Source organism: Lolium rigidum, chromosome 6, assembly GCF_022539505.1.
Source record: "Lolium rigidum isolate FL_2022 chromosome 6, APGP_CSIRO_Lrig_0.1, whole genome shotgun sequence".
In the NCBI taxonomy this organism is placed as follows: Eukaryota; Viridiplantae; Streptophyta; class Magnoliopsida; order Poales; family Poaceae; genus Lolium; species Lolium rigidum.
In genome coordinates this window covers 165,885,177-165,902,518 of record NC_061513.1, presented here as the reverse complement: position 1 = coordinate 165,902,518, position 17,342 = coordinate 165,885,177, and positions in this window count along the sequence as shown.

Below are 17,342 nucleotides of genomic sequence, written 5' to 3'. Positions count from 1 at the left end.
CGGAGTTTCAGCCAGATCCTCGGTTCCGCCCTTTCTTCTGGAAGGAAGGAGGAGATGATGATGGGTCTCATTGTTTGGAGGAGGAGAGGCTTGAGGATGGTACCGCGTACGCAGCGCCGGGAGCAGCCAGTATGGATGTTGACGGTCAGGCCCCGACACATGCTTCTGGCACTTCATCGGTGCCGGCCGCGCAGGTGGCTTTGACTCCGTTCAACCATTCACCGTTGACGGAAAGAGGGCGTGAGATTGTGGCTCGTGCTAGGGCGGAGTACCCTCATTGGTCGCTACACCTCCGTCGTCTTCTCGGGCTTCCTCACCGTCCAGAGTTCGGTCTTTCATGCAGGGTCGCACACGCCCCACTTCTTCGACTGGTTCACGGGCCGCTTCACCGAGCACGCAGCGACAGACACCGCCTCCGTCTTCTATTTCGACACAGACGGATGCGGTGCCGCAGCCGCAGTCGAGACTGCAGCCACCTCTCTCGTCCACACCTAGGCAGGACGTGATTGCGCGGCAGCCAGCCGCGGGGCTTGCGTGCGAGCAGCAGCCGGTCTCAGAGTGGACGGTCACGTCGCCACGTCAGGACACGACGCCAACACCTGTGCTGAGGCAGGCCTCGCAGCAGCCGGCCTCGTCGCCCGCTACGCCGCAGCGACAGGCTACGACGCTGCCACCGGTGCTGTTGCTGACCTTGAAGCAGCCGGCCTCGCGGCCCACTTCGGTGTTGCTGCCGGCCTCGGATCAGCCGGCCATGGAGGGCGACGTGCTGGTCCGTCGTGTGGAGGAGGAGTCGTACGCTCCTCCTCAAGTTCAGTCGCGTCCGAGTGCGGCGGTGTTGGAGGAGGTGGACGCCGCTCGCAGCTACGCCAGCCTAGCGCGACACTCGAGGAGAGGCAGGCTTCGCCTTTCCAGGCGGGTACGTCCCTAGTGTCACCGACATCACCGCCACGGGCGGAGGGGCTTGCCGCGCCGGGGAGTCAGCTTGCTTCCCAGGGGACTATGAGCGCTCTTTCGTCGTCGACACCTTCTCCGTCGAAGGGGGGATCATCAGGGGCTGGTTCGATCCAGGGTGCTACACCGCCGTCTACCCCTGTATCGTCGGCCGCCTCTCCGTCCACGGTTGGGTCTTCACAGCGTTCGTCTACACCTTCGCCGGTCCCCACCCTGCAGATGCCACCTCCCGCTGGTCCTCCTCCTGTCGTTCAGCCGACGGTGAGACGGAGTGGGAGGTACACGCTTGCGGAGGATGGGTCGGGGGCGATGGACGAGGATGTCATGCAGCGAGCCATGCGACGTAAGGCGGAGAAGAACCTCGACACGGATGGTATGAAACAACCATCCAAGTCTTTTACTTCTTTTCCAAATTCTCGCATTTCTTCTAATTTGAGTAGTCTAGGGGTCTCGTTGGGTACTACGTCTGATGAGATCTAGGTTTCGGCTAATGTGTTGAGACAGACAGAACTTGACCGTTTAACGGTTGTTCCGAATGACTCCACTGTGCTTGAAACTTCCGTGATAGATGATGATGAAGAGGATGACATCCTAGATGGTCAGCTTCTCTCAGCTATCATTGGTAATATTTCAGAAGTCGACTTAGAACACTCGGAGCTTAGTTCAGTTTATGATCTAAATGCTTCAACACGAGGTTCTCGGTCGTCTGCTGGAAAGAAGTCTCGTCGATATAGCAAGTGTTCTAAATCTAAAATAGTGTCTCGATGAATGGCATGTTTCGGAATAGCAGAGGTCTTGGAGACTTGGCTAAGCATTCTCATATTGCCGATGGTTGTAGAGACTATGATTTAGATTTTATTGCCATATCAGAGACGGGTAGGCGAAATTTCTCACAAAGTTTCCTAGACCGGTTATTGAAGGAGATATGCCCTAGAGGCAATAATAAAGTGGTTATTATTTATATCTCTATGTTTATGATAAATGTTTATATGTCATGCTATAATTGTATTAACCGAAACATTAGTACATGTGTGATATGTAGACAATAAGAAGTCCCTAGTATGCCTCTTAAACTAGCTTGTTGATTAATGGATGATTAGTTTCATAATCATGAACATTGGATGTTATTAATAACAAGGTTATGTCATTATATGAATGATGTAATGGACACACCCAATTAAGCGTAGCATAAGATCTCGTCATTAAGTTATTTGCTATAAGCTTTCAATACATAGTTACCTAGTCCTTATGACCATGAGATCATGTAAATCACTTATACCGGAAAGGTACTTTGATTACACCAAACACCACTGCGTAAATGGGTGGCTATAAAGGTGGGATTAAGTATCCAGAAAGTATGAGTTGAGGCATATGGATCAACAGTGGGATTTGTCCATCCCGATGACGGATAGATATACTCTGGGCCCCCTCGGTGGAATGTCGTCTAATGTCTTGCAAGCATATGAATGAGTTCATAAGAGACCACATACCACGGTACGAGTAAAGAGTACTTGTCAGGAAACGAGGTTGAACAAGGTATGGAGTGATACCGAAGATCAAACCTCGGACAAGTAAAATATCGCATGACAAAAGGAATTGGTATCGTATGTGAATGGTTCATTCGATCACTAAAGTCATCGTTGAATATGTGGGAGCCATTATGGATCTCCGGATCCCGCTATTGGTTATTGGTCGGAGTGAGTACTCAACCATGTCCGCATAGTTCACGAACCGTAGGGTGACACACTTAAAGTTGGATGTTGAAATGGTAGTTCTTGAATATGGAATGGAGTTGGTATATTTGTTCGGAGTCCCGGATGTGATCCCGGACATCACGAGGAGTTCCGGAATGGTCCGGAGAATAAGATTCATATATAGGATGTCATTTTATGTGAATAAAATGTCGCGGAAGGTTCTATGGAAGGTTCTAGAAGGTTCTAGAAAAGTCCGGAAGAAACCACCAAGGAAGGTGGAGTCCACATGGGACTCCACCTCCATGGCCGGCCAACCCTAGTGGGGGAGGAGTCCCAAGTGGACTCCCCTTAGGGGGCCGGCCACCCCCCATATGGGAGGTGGAACTCCCACCTTGGTGGGAGTCCTAGCTAGGCTAGGTTTCCCCCTCCCTATGGAAGGTTTTTGGTTCGGGTCTTATTCGAAGACTTGGAGACCAACTCTTGGGGTTCCACCTATATAATGAGGGCCAAAGGGGAGGGGGCCGGCCACCTCAAACACCACCAAGGTGGCCGCACCCCATAGTGGCCGGCGCCCCCTCTCCCCAAACCCTAGCCGCCCCGCTCCTCCACTTCCCGCACGCTTAGCGAAGCTCCGCCGGACTTCTCCACCACCACCGACACCACGCCGTCGTGCTGTCGGATTCAAGAGGAGCTACTACTTCCGCTGCCCGCTGGAACGGGGAGGTGGACGTCGTCTTCATCAACAACCGAACGTGTGACCGAGTACGGAGGTGCTGCCCGTTCGTGGCGCCGGAACCGATCGTGATCAAGATCTTCTACGCGCTTTTGCAAGCGGCAAGTGAACGTCTACCGCAGCAACAAGAGCCTCATCTTGTAGGCTTTGGAATCTCTTCAAGGGTGAGACTCGATACCCCTCGTTGCTACCGTCTTCTAGATTGCATCTTGGCTTGGATTGCGTGTTCGCGGTAGGAAATTTTTTTGTTTTCTATGCAACGTTATCCTACAGTGGTATCAGAGCCGTGTCTATGCATAGATGGTTGTACGAGTAGAACACAATGGTTTGTGGGCGTTGATGCTCTTGTTATCTTTAGTTGAGTACTTTGCATCTTTATGGCATAGTGGGATGAAGCGGCTCGGACTAACTTTACATGACCGCGTTCATGAGACTTGTTCCTCGTTCGACATGCAACTTGTATTGCATAAGAGGCTTTGCGGGTGTCTGTCTCTCCTACTATAGTAAAGATTCAATTTACTCTTCTATTGACAACATTAGTATCAACGTTGTGGTTCATGTTCGTAGGTAGATTAGATCTATATCGAAAACCCTAAACCACGTAAAATATGCAAACCAAATTAGAGAGCGTCTAACTTGTTTTTGCAGGCTTTGGTGATGTGATATGGCCATAATATGATGATGAATATGTATGAGATGATCATTATTGTATTGTGGCAACCGGCGAGAGCCTTATGGTTGTCTTTAAATTTCATGTTGAGTAGTATTTCAAAGTAGTTGTAATAGTTGCTACATGGAGGACAATCATGAAGACGGCGCCATTGACCTTGACGCTAGGCCGATGATGATGGAGATCATGCCCGAAGATGATGGAGATCATGTCCGTGCTTTGGAGATGAAGATCAAAGACGCAAGACAAAAAGGGCCATATCATATCACATATGAACTGCATGTGATGTTAATCCTTTTATGCATCTTATTTTGCTTAGATCGCGACGGTAGCATTATAAGATGATCCCTCACTAAAATCTCAAGATAATAAAGTGTTCATCCTTAGTAGCACCGTTGCCAAGACTTGTCGTTTCGAAGCATCTCGTGATGATCGGGTGTGATAGAATCAACAAGTGCATACAACGGGTGCAAGACAGTTTTGCACATGCGGATACTAAGGTGGCCTTGACGAGCCTAGCATGTACAGACATGGTCTCGGAACACGTGATACCGAAAGGTAGAGCATGAATCATATGGTTGATATGATGAACACTTTGAGTGTTCGCCATTGAAATCACACCTTGTCTCGTGATGATCGGACTATGGTGTGGTGGATTTGGTTCGTGTGATCACTAAGACAATGCGAGGGATATTGTTTTGAGTGGGAGTTCACCTAGATTTTTAATTATGTAGAATTTAAATTTGAACTCAATTTGTCATAAACTTAGTCTAAACTATTGCAAATATATGTTGTAGAGATGGCGTCCCCAATCAATTTTAACCAGTTCCTAGAGAAAGAAAAGCTTAAGACCAACGGTAGCAACTTCACCGACTGGTTCCGTCATGTGAGGATCTTCCTCTCTAGCGGAAATCCGCAATATGTGCTTGATGCACCGCTAGGTGACCCTCCTGCAGAAACTGAAACCGATGAAGTAAAAGCTGTTTACGCGACTCGGAAAACTCGGTACTCTCAAGTTCAGTGTGCCATCTTATGCAGTCTGGAATCCGATCTTCAAAAACGTTTTGAGCACCACGATCCTCATGAGTTGATGAAAGAGTTGAAGACTATTTTGAGACTCATGCGGCCGTGGAATGCTATGAAGCATCGAAACAATTTTTCAGCTGCATGATGGAAGAAGGTAGCTCCGTTAGTGAGCACATGCTCGCCATGACCGGGCATGCGAAGAAACTCGGTGACTTGGGAATAGTGATTCCTAACGGACCGGGATTAATCGTGTCCTTCAATCACCGCCACCAAGTTACAAGAACTTTGTGATGAACTACAATATGCGAGAACATGAACAAGGAGTTACTCGAACTCTTTGGCATGCTAAAAGCTGCAGAGATTGAGATCAAGAAAGAGCACCAAGTGTTGATGGTCAACAAGACCACCAGTTTCAAGAAACAAGGGCAAGTCTAAGGGAAAATTCAAGAAGGGTGGCAAGAAAGCTGCCACGCCTCCTATGAAACCTAAGAACGGCCCTAAGCCCGATGCTCGAGTGCTATTATCGCAAGGAGAAGGGACACCGGAAGCGTAATTGCTCCAAGTATCCGGCTGATCCGAAGAACGGCCTTGTCAAGAAGAAGAAAGAAGGTATATCCGATATACATGTTATAGATGTTTATCTCATCGGTTCTCGTTCTAGTACCGGGTATTTGATATCTGGTTCGGTTGCTCATATCCGTAACTCGAAACAGGAACTAAAGAATAAACGAAGACTACTGAAAGATGAAGTGACGATGCGCGTTGGAAATGGATCCAAAGTCGATGTGATCGCTGTCGGCACACTTCCTCTACATCTACCTTCGGGATTAGTTTTAAGCCTAAATAATTGTTATTTTGCACCCGCGTTGAGCATGAACATTATATCTGGATCTTGTTTAATGCAAGACGATTATTCATTCAAGTCTGAGAATAATGGTTGTTCTATTTTTATGAATAATATCTTTTATGGTCGAGCACCACAAAAGAATGGCTTATTTCTGTTAGATCTCGATAGTAGTGATACGCATATACATAATATTGATGCTAAGCGAATTAAATTGAATGATAATTCTACTTATATGTGGCACTGTCGTCTTGGTCATATTGGAGTGAAACGCATGAAGAAACTCCATACCGATGGATTACTAGAATCACTTGACTTTGAGTCACTTGATAGATGCGAAGCATGTCCGATGGGAAAAATGACTAAGACTCCATTTTCTGGTATGATGGAGCGAGCTATCGACTTATTGGAAATCATACATACCGATGTGTGCGGACCAATGAGCGTAGCATCGCGCGATGGTTATCGTTATGTTCTAACCTTCACGAGATGATCCGAGTAGATATGGGTATATCTATTTCATGAAACATAAATCCGAAACTTTCGAGAAGTTTAAGGAATTCCAAAGTGAAGTAGAAAATCAACGTAACAAGAAGATTAAATTTCTATGATCTGATCGTGGAGGTGAATATCTCGAGTTATGAGTTTGGCATGCATTTAAAGAAATGCGGAATACTTTCACAATTGACACCGCCGGGAACACCACAACGAAACGGTGTGTCCGAACGTCGTAATCGAACTCTCTTAGATATGGTTCGTTCTATGATGTCTCTTAACGATTTGCCGTTATCATTTTGGAGTTATGCATTAGAGACAGCCGCATTCACTTTAAATAGAGCACCATCAAAATCCGTAGAAACGACACCGTATGAATTATGGTTTAATAAGAAACCTAAGTCTGTCGTTCTCGAAAGTTTGGGGTTGCGAAGCCTATGTAAAGAAGTTACAACCGGACAAGCTAGAACCCAAAGCGGAGAAATGCATCTTCATAGGATACCCTAAGGAAACTATAGGGTATACTTTCTATCACAAATCCGAAGGCAAAATATTTGTTGCTAAGAACGGAACCTTTCTTGAGAAAGAATTTCTCACTAAAGAAGTGACTCGGAAGAAAAGTAGAACTCGATGAGATTGATGAATCTATACTCGTTGATCGAGTAGCGCAAGTACGGAAGTTGTACTGTACCGCCTACACCTGCAACGAGAGGAAGCTAATGATAATGATCATGAAACTTCGAACGAGGAAACTATCGAACCTCGCAGATCGACAAGGGAACGTACCACTCCCGATTGGTTTGATCCTTGTCTAAATGTCATGATTATGGATAACAATGATGAGGACCTCGCGACGTATGAAGAAGCGATGATGAGCCCAGATTCCAACAAATGGCAAGAAGCCATGAAATCCGAAATGGGATCCATGTATGATAACAAAGTATGGACTTTGGTAGACTTACCCGATAGCCGAAAGGCCGTCGAGAATAAATGGATCTTCAAGAGAAAAACGGATGCTCGATGGTAATATTACTCGTCTATAAAGCTCGACTTGTCGCAAAGGGTTTCCGACAAATTCAAGGAGTTGACTACGATGAGACTTTCTCACCTGTAGCGAAGCTAAAATCTGTGAGGATTTTGTTAGCAATAGCTGCATTTTTCGATTATGAGATTTGGCAGATGGATGTCAAAACGGCGTTCCTTAATGGAGACATTGAGGAAGAGTTGTATATGGTACAACCCAAAGGTTTTGTCGATCCTAAAAATGCTCGACAAAGTATGCAAACTTCAGCGTTCAATCTATGGACTGAAGCAAGCATCAAGAAGTTGGAACCGACGCTTTGATAAGGTGATCAAAGACTTCGGGTTTATACGGTGGTCATGGAGAGGCCCGTATTTACAAGAAAGTGAGTGGGAGCTCTGTAGCATTCCCGATATTATATGTAGATGACATATTATTGATCGGGAATGATATAGAACTATTAAGCAGTGTTAAAGGTTATTTGAATAATAGTTTTTCAATGAAAGACCTTGGTGAAGCATCATATATATTAGGCATCAAGATTTATAGAGATAGATCAAGACGCCTAATAGGGCTATCACAGAGTACATATCTCGGACAAGATTCTAAAGAAGTTTAGAATGGACGAAAGTAAGAAAGGGTTCTTACCTATGTTACCAGGCAAGGTCTTGAGTAAGACTCAAGGACCGGCTACGGCAGAAGAAAGAGAAAGGATGAGTAATATCCCCTATGCCTCGGCAGTAGGATCTATCATGTATGCCATGCTATGTACTAGACCGGATATAGCACATGATGTTAGTTTGACTAGCGGATATCAAAGTGATCCAGGAATGGAACACTGGACAGCGGTCAAGAATATCTCGAAGTACTTGAAAAGAACTAAGGATATGTTTCTTTGTTATGGAGGTGACCAAGAGCTCGTTGTAAATGGTTACACCGATGCAAGTTGGAACACCGATCCCGATGACTCTAAGTCACAATCCGGGTACGTGTTTATATTGAATGGTGCTGCAGATGAGCTGGGCAAGCTCGAAGCAAGTGCACGGTGGCGAAGTCTTCAACAGAATCAGAGTACATAGCGGCTTCGAGGCTTCATCGGAAGCGGTATGGATGAAGAGGTTCATTGTAGAGCTCGGTGTGGTTCCTAGTGCATTGGACCCATTAATCATTTACTCGTGATAACATGGGTGCCATCGCCAATGCACAAGAGCCAAGGTCACACAAGAGGCTCGAAGCATATCAAGCTGCGTTACCACTCGATTCGCGAGTACATCGAAGATGGAGAAGTAAAGATTTGCAAAGTACACACCGATCTAAATGTAGCAGATCCGTTGACTAAAGCTCTCCCTAGGGCAAAGCATGACCAACACCCGAATGCCATGGGTGTTAGGTATATTACAATGTAATCTAGATTATTGACTCTAGTGCAAGTGGGAGATCGAAGGAGATATGCCCTAGAGGCAATAATAAAGTGGTTATTATTTATATCTCTATGTTTATGATAAATGTTTATATGTCATGCTATAATTGTATTAACCGAAACATTAGTACATGTGTGATATGTAGACAATAAGAAGTCCCTAGTATGCCTCTTAAACTAGCTTGTTGATTAATGGATGATTAGTTTCATAATCATGAACATTGGATGTTATTAATAACAAGGTTATGTCATTATATGAATGATGTAATGGACACACCCAATTAAGCGTAGCATAAGATCTCGTCATTAAGTTATTTGCTATAAGCTTTCAATACATAGTTACCTAGTCCTTATGACCATGAGATCATGTAAATCACTTATACCGGAAAGGTACTTTGATTACACCAAACACCACTGCGTAAGTGGGTGGCTATAAAGGTGGGATTAAGTATCCGGAAAGTATGAGTTGAGGCATATGGATCAACAGTGGGATTTGTCCATCCCGATGACGGATAGATATACTCTGGGCCCTCTCGGTGGAATGTCGTCTAATTTCTTGCAAGCATATGAATGAGTTCATAAGAGACCACATACCACGGTACGAGTAAAGAGTACTTGTCGAGAAACGAGGTTGAACAAGGTATGGAGTGATACCGAAGATCAAACCTCGGACAAGTAAAATATCGCATGACAAAAGGAATTGGTATCGTATGTGAATGGTTCATTCGATCACTAAAGTCATCGTTGAATATGTGGGAGCCATTATGGATCTCCGGATCCCGCTATTGGTTATTGGTCGGAGTGAGTACTCAACCATGTCCGCATAGTTCACGAACCGTAGGGTGACACACTTAAAGTTGGATGTTGAAATGGTAGTTCTTGAATATGGAATGGAGTTGGTATATTTGTTCGGAGTCCCGTATGTGATCCCGGACGTCACGAGGAGTTCCGGAATGGTCCGGAGAATAAGATTCATATATAGGATGTCATTTTATGTGAATAAAATGTCGCGGAAGGTTCTATGGAAGGTTCTAGAAGGTTCTAGAAAAGTCCGGAAGAAACCACCAAGGAAGGTGGAGTCCACATGGGACTCCACCTCCATGGCCGGCCAACCCTAGTGGGGGAGGAGTCCCAAGTGGACTCCCCCTTAGGGGGCCGGCCACCCCCCATATGGGAGGTGGAACTCCCACCTTGGTGGGAGTCCTAGCTAGGCTAGGTTTCCCCCTCCCTATGGAAGGTTTTTGGTTCGGGTCTTATTCGAAGACTTGGAGACCAACTCTTGGGGTTCCACCTATATAATGAGGGCCAAAGGGGAGGGGGCCGGCCACCTCAAACACCACCAAGGTGGCCGCACCCCATAGTGGCCGGCGCCCCCTCTCCCCAAACCCTAGCCGCCCCGCTCCTCCACTTCCCGCACGCTTAGCGAAGCTCCACCGGACTTCTCCACCACCACCGACACCACGCCGTCGTGCTGTCGGATTCAAGAGGAGCTACTACTTCCGCTGCCCGCTGGAACGGGGAGGTGGACGTCGTCTTCATCAACAACCGAACGTGTGACCGAGTACGGAGGTGCCGCCCGTTCGTGGCGCCGGAACCGATCGTGATCAAGATCTTCTACGCGCTTTTGCAAGCGGCAAGTGAACGTCTACCGCAGCAACAAGAGCCTCATCTTGTAGGCTTTGGAATCTCTTCAAGGGTGAGACTCGATACCCCCTCGTTGCTACCGTCTTCTAGATTGCATCTTGGCTTGGATTGCGTGTTCGCGGTAGGAATTTTTTTTGTTTTCTATGCAACGTTATCCTACAGTTATCTGGTGGGATTAACTTTCAGTGGTTTTCTCGCCCGCCTCGTGGTAGGTCTGGGGGCATTTTACTTGGCGTCCGCAAAGACACCATGACTGTTCTAGCTAGTTCTGATGGAGTATCACATTAAGCTCGACATTCAGAATAAAGCTGACGGTTTTACTTGGAGTCTGGTTGCTGTGTATGGTGCCGCCCAAGATGCTTTTAAGGCTGACTTTTTACGTGAGTTGGTCATCTTATTAAAGATAATCCCTACCCGATTTTGATCGGAGGGGATTTCAATTTACTAAGATTTCCTCATGAGAAAAGTAAAGGTCTTTTTGATGGACATTGGCCTTTCTTGTTTAATGCTGTCATTGATAGCCTTGACTTAAGAGAGATGTTTATGTCCGGTCGATAATTTACTTGGGCCAACAGCTTGCCTGAGCCCACATACGAAAAGCTAGATCGCGTGTTGATGGATACCGAATGGGAAGATAAATACCCTATGGTGTCTGTCCGTGCACTATAACGTATTGAAAAATTGTCTGACCATGCTCCTATCCTCTTAACTACTGGGAATCGTCGACCTATTTGTAAGCGGCCTTTCAAATTTAAACTTGGCTGGTTACATAGAGAAGGGTTCCATGAGATGGTTAAGACGGTTTGGGAGAGGCCAGTTGGGGGTAGCACTCCAATCTTGAGATGGAATAATAAAATGCGTGCAATGCGCAGACATCTCTCTGGTTGGGCTGTCCATACAGCTGGTCTTCTCAAAAAGGAGAAGGCTCGCTTATCAACTGTGATTGATGAGCTAGAGGCGGTTTCTGAGGTAAGACCGTTGTCTTCACATGAGATTGAACTTAAGAATCAGTCCAATACGCAGATGGCGAGTCTTCTTCGCGAAGAGGAACTCAAATGGTATCAACGTTCCAAATCCCAATATATTTTGGAATGAGATTCAAATACGCGATATTTTCATGGCATAACCAATGGGAGACATCGGAAAAAACGTATTCACTCTCTTATTCAAGATGAAGGGTTGATTGAAGGCCATGAGCAACTCAAATCTTACATTACTAATTACTATAAAGGCTTGTTTGGTCCTCCGGATGAAAGTTCATTTTCTCTAAATGAGGACTTAACAGCTGATATACCCCAAGTTTCTATAGAAGAAAATGGCTTACTAACTGCACCGTATTCTGAGGAAGAAGTGCAGAAGGCTATTTTCCAAATGGAATGCAACAAAGCACCGGGTCCCGATGGTTTTCCAGCGGAGTTTTATCAAACTTTCTGGGATACTATTAAAGCGGATCTTCTAGATTTGTTCAGTGCTCTGCATATAGGACAACTAGAATTATTTCGTCTAAATTTTGGTGAAGTTATCTTGTTACCGAAAGTTAATGAGGTAGAAAGGATTCAACAATATAGACCTATTTGCCTCTTAAACGTAAGTTTCAAGATTTTCACGAAAGTGGCCACCATTAGACTTAATACAGTTGCGGATCATGTCGTTCAACCATCACAAACTGCTTTCATGCAAGGAAGAAATATCCTTGATGGAGTGGCGTTTTTGCATGAGACGGTACATGAGATGCATACTAAGAAATTAAATGGGGTTATTTTAAAATTAGATTTTGAAAAGGCCTATGACAAGGTTAAATGGTCTTTCCTTCAACAGATACTCAGGATGAAAGGTTTTTCTCCTGAATGGCGCGCTTTAATAAATGATTTCGTGTATGGAGGTAGTGTGGCAATTCGGGTTAATGATGACACCGGCCATTATTTCCAAACACGAAAAGGGTTACGCCAAGGGGATCCGTTATCACCAATGTTATTCAACATTGTGGCGGATATGTTGGCTATACTCATAGAGCGGGCCAAGTCTGATGGTCAGATTGAAGGTGTGATTCCACATCTTGTTGATGGTGGTTTATCTATCCTTCAATATGCCGACGATACAATTCTATTTATGGATCACGATCTCGAAAAAGGTCACAACCTGAAATTAATTTTGGCGGCTTTTGAGCAGTTGTCGGGATTGAAAATCAATTTCCATAAAAGTGAATTGTTCTGCTTTGGTGATGCCCAAGATGATACAGCTCTATATATAGAGTTGTTTGGTTGTGGGCAAGGCCAATTTCCTATTCGCTATTTGAGTATTCCGATTCATTATCGGAGACTTACGATTGCTGAATGGAAAATAGTGGAAGAAAGATTACAGAAGCGCCTTAGTAGTTGGAAAGGTAAATTGCTGTCCCTTGGAGAAAGATTGGTACTCATTAATTCGGTACTGAAAAATATGGTAATGTATATGTTATCATTCTTCCTATTGCCAAAAGGAATTTTGCATAAACTCGATTATTATCGATCCAGGTTCTTTTGGCAAGGGAACAGCGAGAAAAAGAAATATCGACTGGTTAAATGGAGTATAGTTTGTAGTCCCAAAGATCAAGGCGGGCTTGGAGTTCATGACCTTGAGGTCAAGAATTCAGCTCTGCTAGGTAAATGTCTTTTTAAGCTCCTTACCGAGGATGGGATTTGGCAATCTATTCTTCGGAGAAAATATATCGGCTCCAAGACGTTGTCCCAAGTGGTTTGGAAACCTGGGGATGGTCTAATGGCGACAAAGAATGTCTTTTTCCGTCATGGAACTTTCTCAATTAAGAATGGAGCACAGATACGGTTCTGGGAGGATGCTTGGTTAGACAATGCACCCCTAAGTGAACAGTATCCTGCGTTGTATAGTATCGTTCGTCGCAAAGGAGATACCATTGCCACAGTAATGGCTACCTCTCCCCCTAATGTGAAGTTCAGACGAGTTTTGCTAGGACAAAGACTTTTGGCATGGAATGCCTTAATTCAAAGGTTGGGTGATATTAATCTATCACCTAAACCAGATGAATTTAGGTGGAATTTACATGTAGATGGCTCTTTCTCCGTCAAATCTTTATACAGCGTCATACTTCATTCTGATTTACCAGTTGATAATAATAAGAAAATTTGGAAGATGAAGATACTATCAAAAATAAAAATATTTGGATGGTATCTTCGTCGAGGTGTCATCTTCACCAAAGACAATCTTGTTAAGCGGAATTGGCACGGAAGTACTCGATGTGTTTTTTGTCATCATGATGAAACTATTAAACACCTTTTTTTCCAGTGCCAATTCGCGAGATCTATTTGGTCTGTCATCCAAGTAGCGTCTACCCTGTATCCTCCGACTAGTGTGGTCAATGTCTTTGGCAATTGTCTTCATGGTATAGATCCAAGGTTCAAGTTGCTTCTTAGGGTGGGGGCGCTAGCAGTTATCTGGGCGATTTCGCTGAATAGAAATGACAAGATTTTTAATGATAAAAATTGCTCTTTATTGCAGGTCATCTACAGATGTACATGTATTCTCCGTTTGTGGTTACCTCTTCAGCGCATGGAGAATCGAGACCTATTTACGGAGGTCTGTACACGGTTGGAGGATACGGCGAGGGATACTTTTTCCCTAACTACATGGGTGGCAGCATAGTCTACGGATTGAAGCCCCACCCACACCTTAGGTGTTATATGATTCATCGCTCCGATATGTATTCCACCTAGTTCTTTTTTAGTTTGACATCTTTTTGGACTTAAGACTCTTAAACGGCTGTGTGCATCCTGGTTATGCAGAGGCTGAATGTAATTGCTTCTAAAAAGTAATAAAGCATCCTTTATCGAAAAAAAGAACATTTTGGTAAGCAGGTGAGCTCATGCACTGTAATTGTAGATGATGTTAGATTGACGATGGATTTTTTGAATTTTAGGGCATTTCTTTGTTTTGCCTAATATGTTCATTAATACAGTATAATGGATGTCTCAATGGATATATCTTTGACGAACCCTAACATTGTTATATTAGGTGGACAAGTTTAGATCAGCTCGATGATTGTAAAAGGTGTGACCTAGATGTTAGCTTGAAACGATTTTTAGCCTTACATCTTAATATATTGTTCAGTAGTTGAGTAGCACCCATGCTATATTTGAGCAGGTAGAATCTTTTCCTGCTCATCCATTAGCTCATAGGTTCATACACACGGAATGTCGCGATAAAGTTTAACGATATTATTTTCTGTTAAGCGGCGTTTCATCCAGAAGTTTCCTATCATGGCTAATTTTCAATGGAGTGTTCCAGCCATACGTACACCGCCATGTTGGGAATTTTCCTTTTCAGGCTAGCATCGTTGCGTCCAGGTAGCTATGGAACCTACCAGATTTCTAAGAGAAAGTCAGATACCCAGATCAGTGGGAAAGTTGCGCATCACATGGGATTCAGAAAAGCGCATGGGTGGCTTTTAGGACCAGGGAAGGTTGCTGCATCAACAGAGCACTTCAGTTTGTTTTTCGATAAAGGAAATATATTAATATCAAGAAGATACAGCTTGCAAAAAAAAAAAATATCAAGAAGATACCAATTACATTCAGCCTCTGCAACAATGCACCACCCTAATGACACTAAGAAAAGAAAACTAAGAAAAGAAAACTAAGAAATAAAAGTCCCGCTACAGTATCTCGGGCCTAACAACAGCAATACATCCACCGCCAAGACAACACCTGAATTACAGACTAGTCCCCGCTCTCAAAATAAATGCCTCCACCAAGGACATTGCTAGGCACAATCAATTAAGGCCAGACTTTGGGTTTTCACCCTGAAAGGTAGGACTCTGCACTTCACATGTGTTATCGCCCCCACTTTCATATCGCTGCTGTGAAGCCCGAAACACCAAGCAAGTTCCTCAACATCACAAAGACTTGAACCTCCCTTAGCTAGTTCTCCCCTCTGACCTTCATGAAATTCTCTTCTTCAGTTTGTTACTCGAAGAGGATACAAGAAAAAGAGGCCTGGAAGCGACTGCACTGGCACGGGTTTTTTTTTTTTCTAGAAACACAGTACAAACGTAGATGCTCACATACTGGCACGGTTTCTTTTCGTAGACAACTCAAAGTTATGTTGTTTTCGGCTGGATAAGGTGATTAGATAGAGAAGTTTCATAGACACATGAGCGTACCGTCACGGTTGATGGTGTTAGGTTACATCATTTGCAATATATATTCTGAACATTATCAATGATGAGAACTAATAATGTTCTTATTGGCTTGTCGGGTGCAAATCAGCTTGATGATTGGGTACGATAATGCGTAGTGAAGTGACTTTATCGACATCGTTATTTAGGGCATCTCCAGCGGCGCGACGCATTTCGGACACCCAAAATGTCCGCCGGTGTCCGTTTGCGTCGCGAGGCGGACGCGGAAATGGTCGCGTGTCCGTTTGTGTCTGGGGCTGGCTCCAGCGGGGCGACGCATTTTGGGCGCAGGCCAGAATTCAAAAAATAGAAGCACGCATAAACTTTTGCACCAAATTTACAGCCGCATTTTGAGGGCTGAAACAAGTTCACCCCACTTTGCATATCGGACTGCGCAAAGTGGAGACCAAAAGGGGCACAAGAAGGCCTGTGCAGCAATAAAAATGTCCAAAAGGAGGCCAAGGTGCTGGGCGCATGGCGCCGGCGATCAGGCATCTCGCGCACGGATTTCGGCGCGCCTCTTCATGAACCAGGCCCTGGTGTCGTCGTCGACGCTGCTCAAGTCGGCTAGCATGATCCCGGGTGGCCCTGCAAGGGAGCGGGAGTTCCAGGACGCAGCTGGGAACTTACCGAGCTGACCGACGAGGACGGAGGAGCGACGCCGGCGATCCCCTCTCTCTTGACGAGCATGTAGCCCTCCGCCAAGGTCGGATGGAGGGCTACTTGCGCGACGCCGGCTTTGATCCGCATCCGCCACGCCCGCTGGTTGGCGGCCGCGGAAATCTTCATCTTCTGGTTCCTGCGCCGGCAGCGACGTTTCGCGGCCTCGGTCACTTTCTCCTCCGGGGAGAGCACCTTCTTTGCAGCCTTCGCCTTTGCCTCCCGGCCGCCGCCGGTGCTGGCCCGCTTTGCTTCCGGCGGACCCTCCATTGTGGCTACGGTCGTGGCTACGGGGGAGTGTGGGGCGGCGGCGGGTGCGGCGGCGAGGGTTTGATCCGCATCCATGGCGGTGGCTGCGGCGGCGAGGACGTCCATCGCTTCTGGAATGTTTCGCGCCGGTCTAGTTTGCTTTTTCGCGCGGGGAATGGCCAGTGGCGGGAATTATATCGGCCTCGCTGCCACTGACGCGCGGGTCCTACGTCTTTTTCGGCGGTCACTCGGCGCGACCGCCGAGCGTCCGCGGAGACGCAAACCTGGCGCATATTTGGGCCAGATTTGCGTCTCCGCGGACGGGCCGGTCACTTTGTGTACCCGCTGGAGCAGGGCCCAGACGCATTTCCGGTCACGGCGGACGAAAACGATCGCTCAGCGACCATTTGCGTCGCGCCGCTGGAGATGCCCTTAGTGTTGAAACTTGAAGCGATATCTAGTCTCACAAGTTAAACTAATCCTTTTGCCAGCAGTAGCACCCATGTCACCTGAGCAAATAGAATCTTTTCCTGCTCATTCGTAGCTCATAGTTAGTTCCATCGTTTGCCTCTCTTGGTCAGGGTCATGCCATATATGTTAGTTACGAATTGGTTAGTTTTCAGAGGATCAGAGCACACATCTCTCACTCTATTTGGTCCGCACGAATCAGTTTCCTATTATCAAGCACAGTCTGAACATGTATGGCAGATTTCGTTATTTTCAGGCCACAACCGAGATATTTTTAGA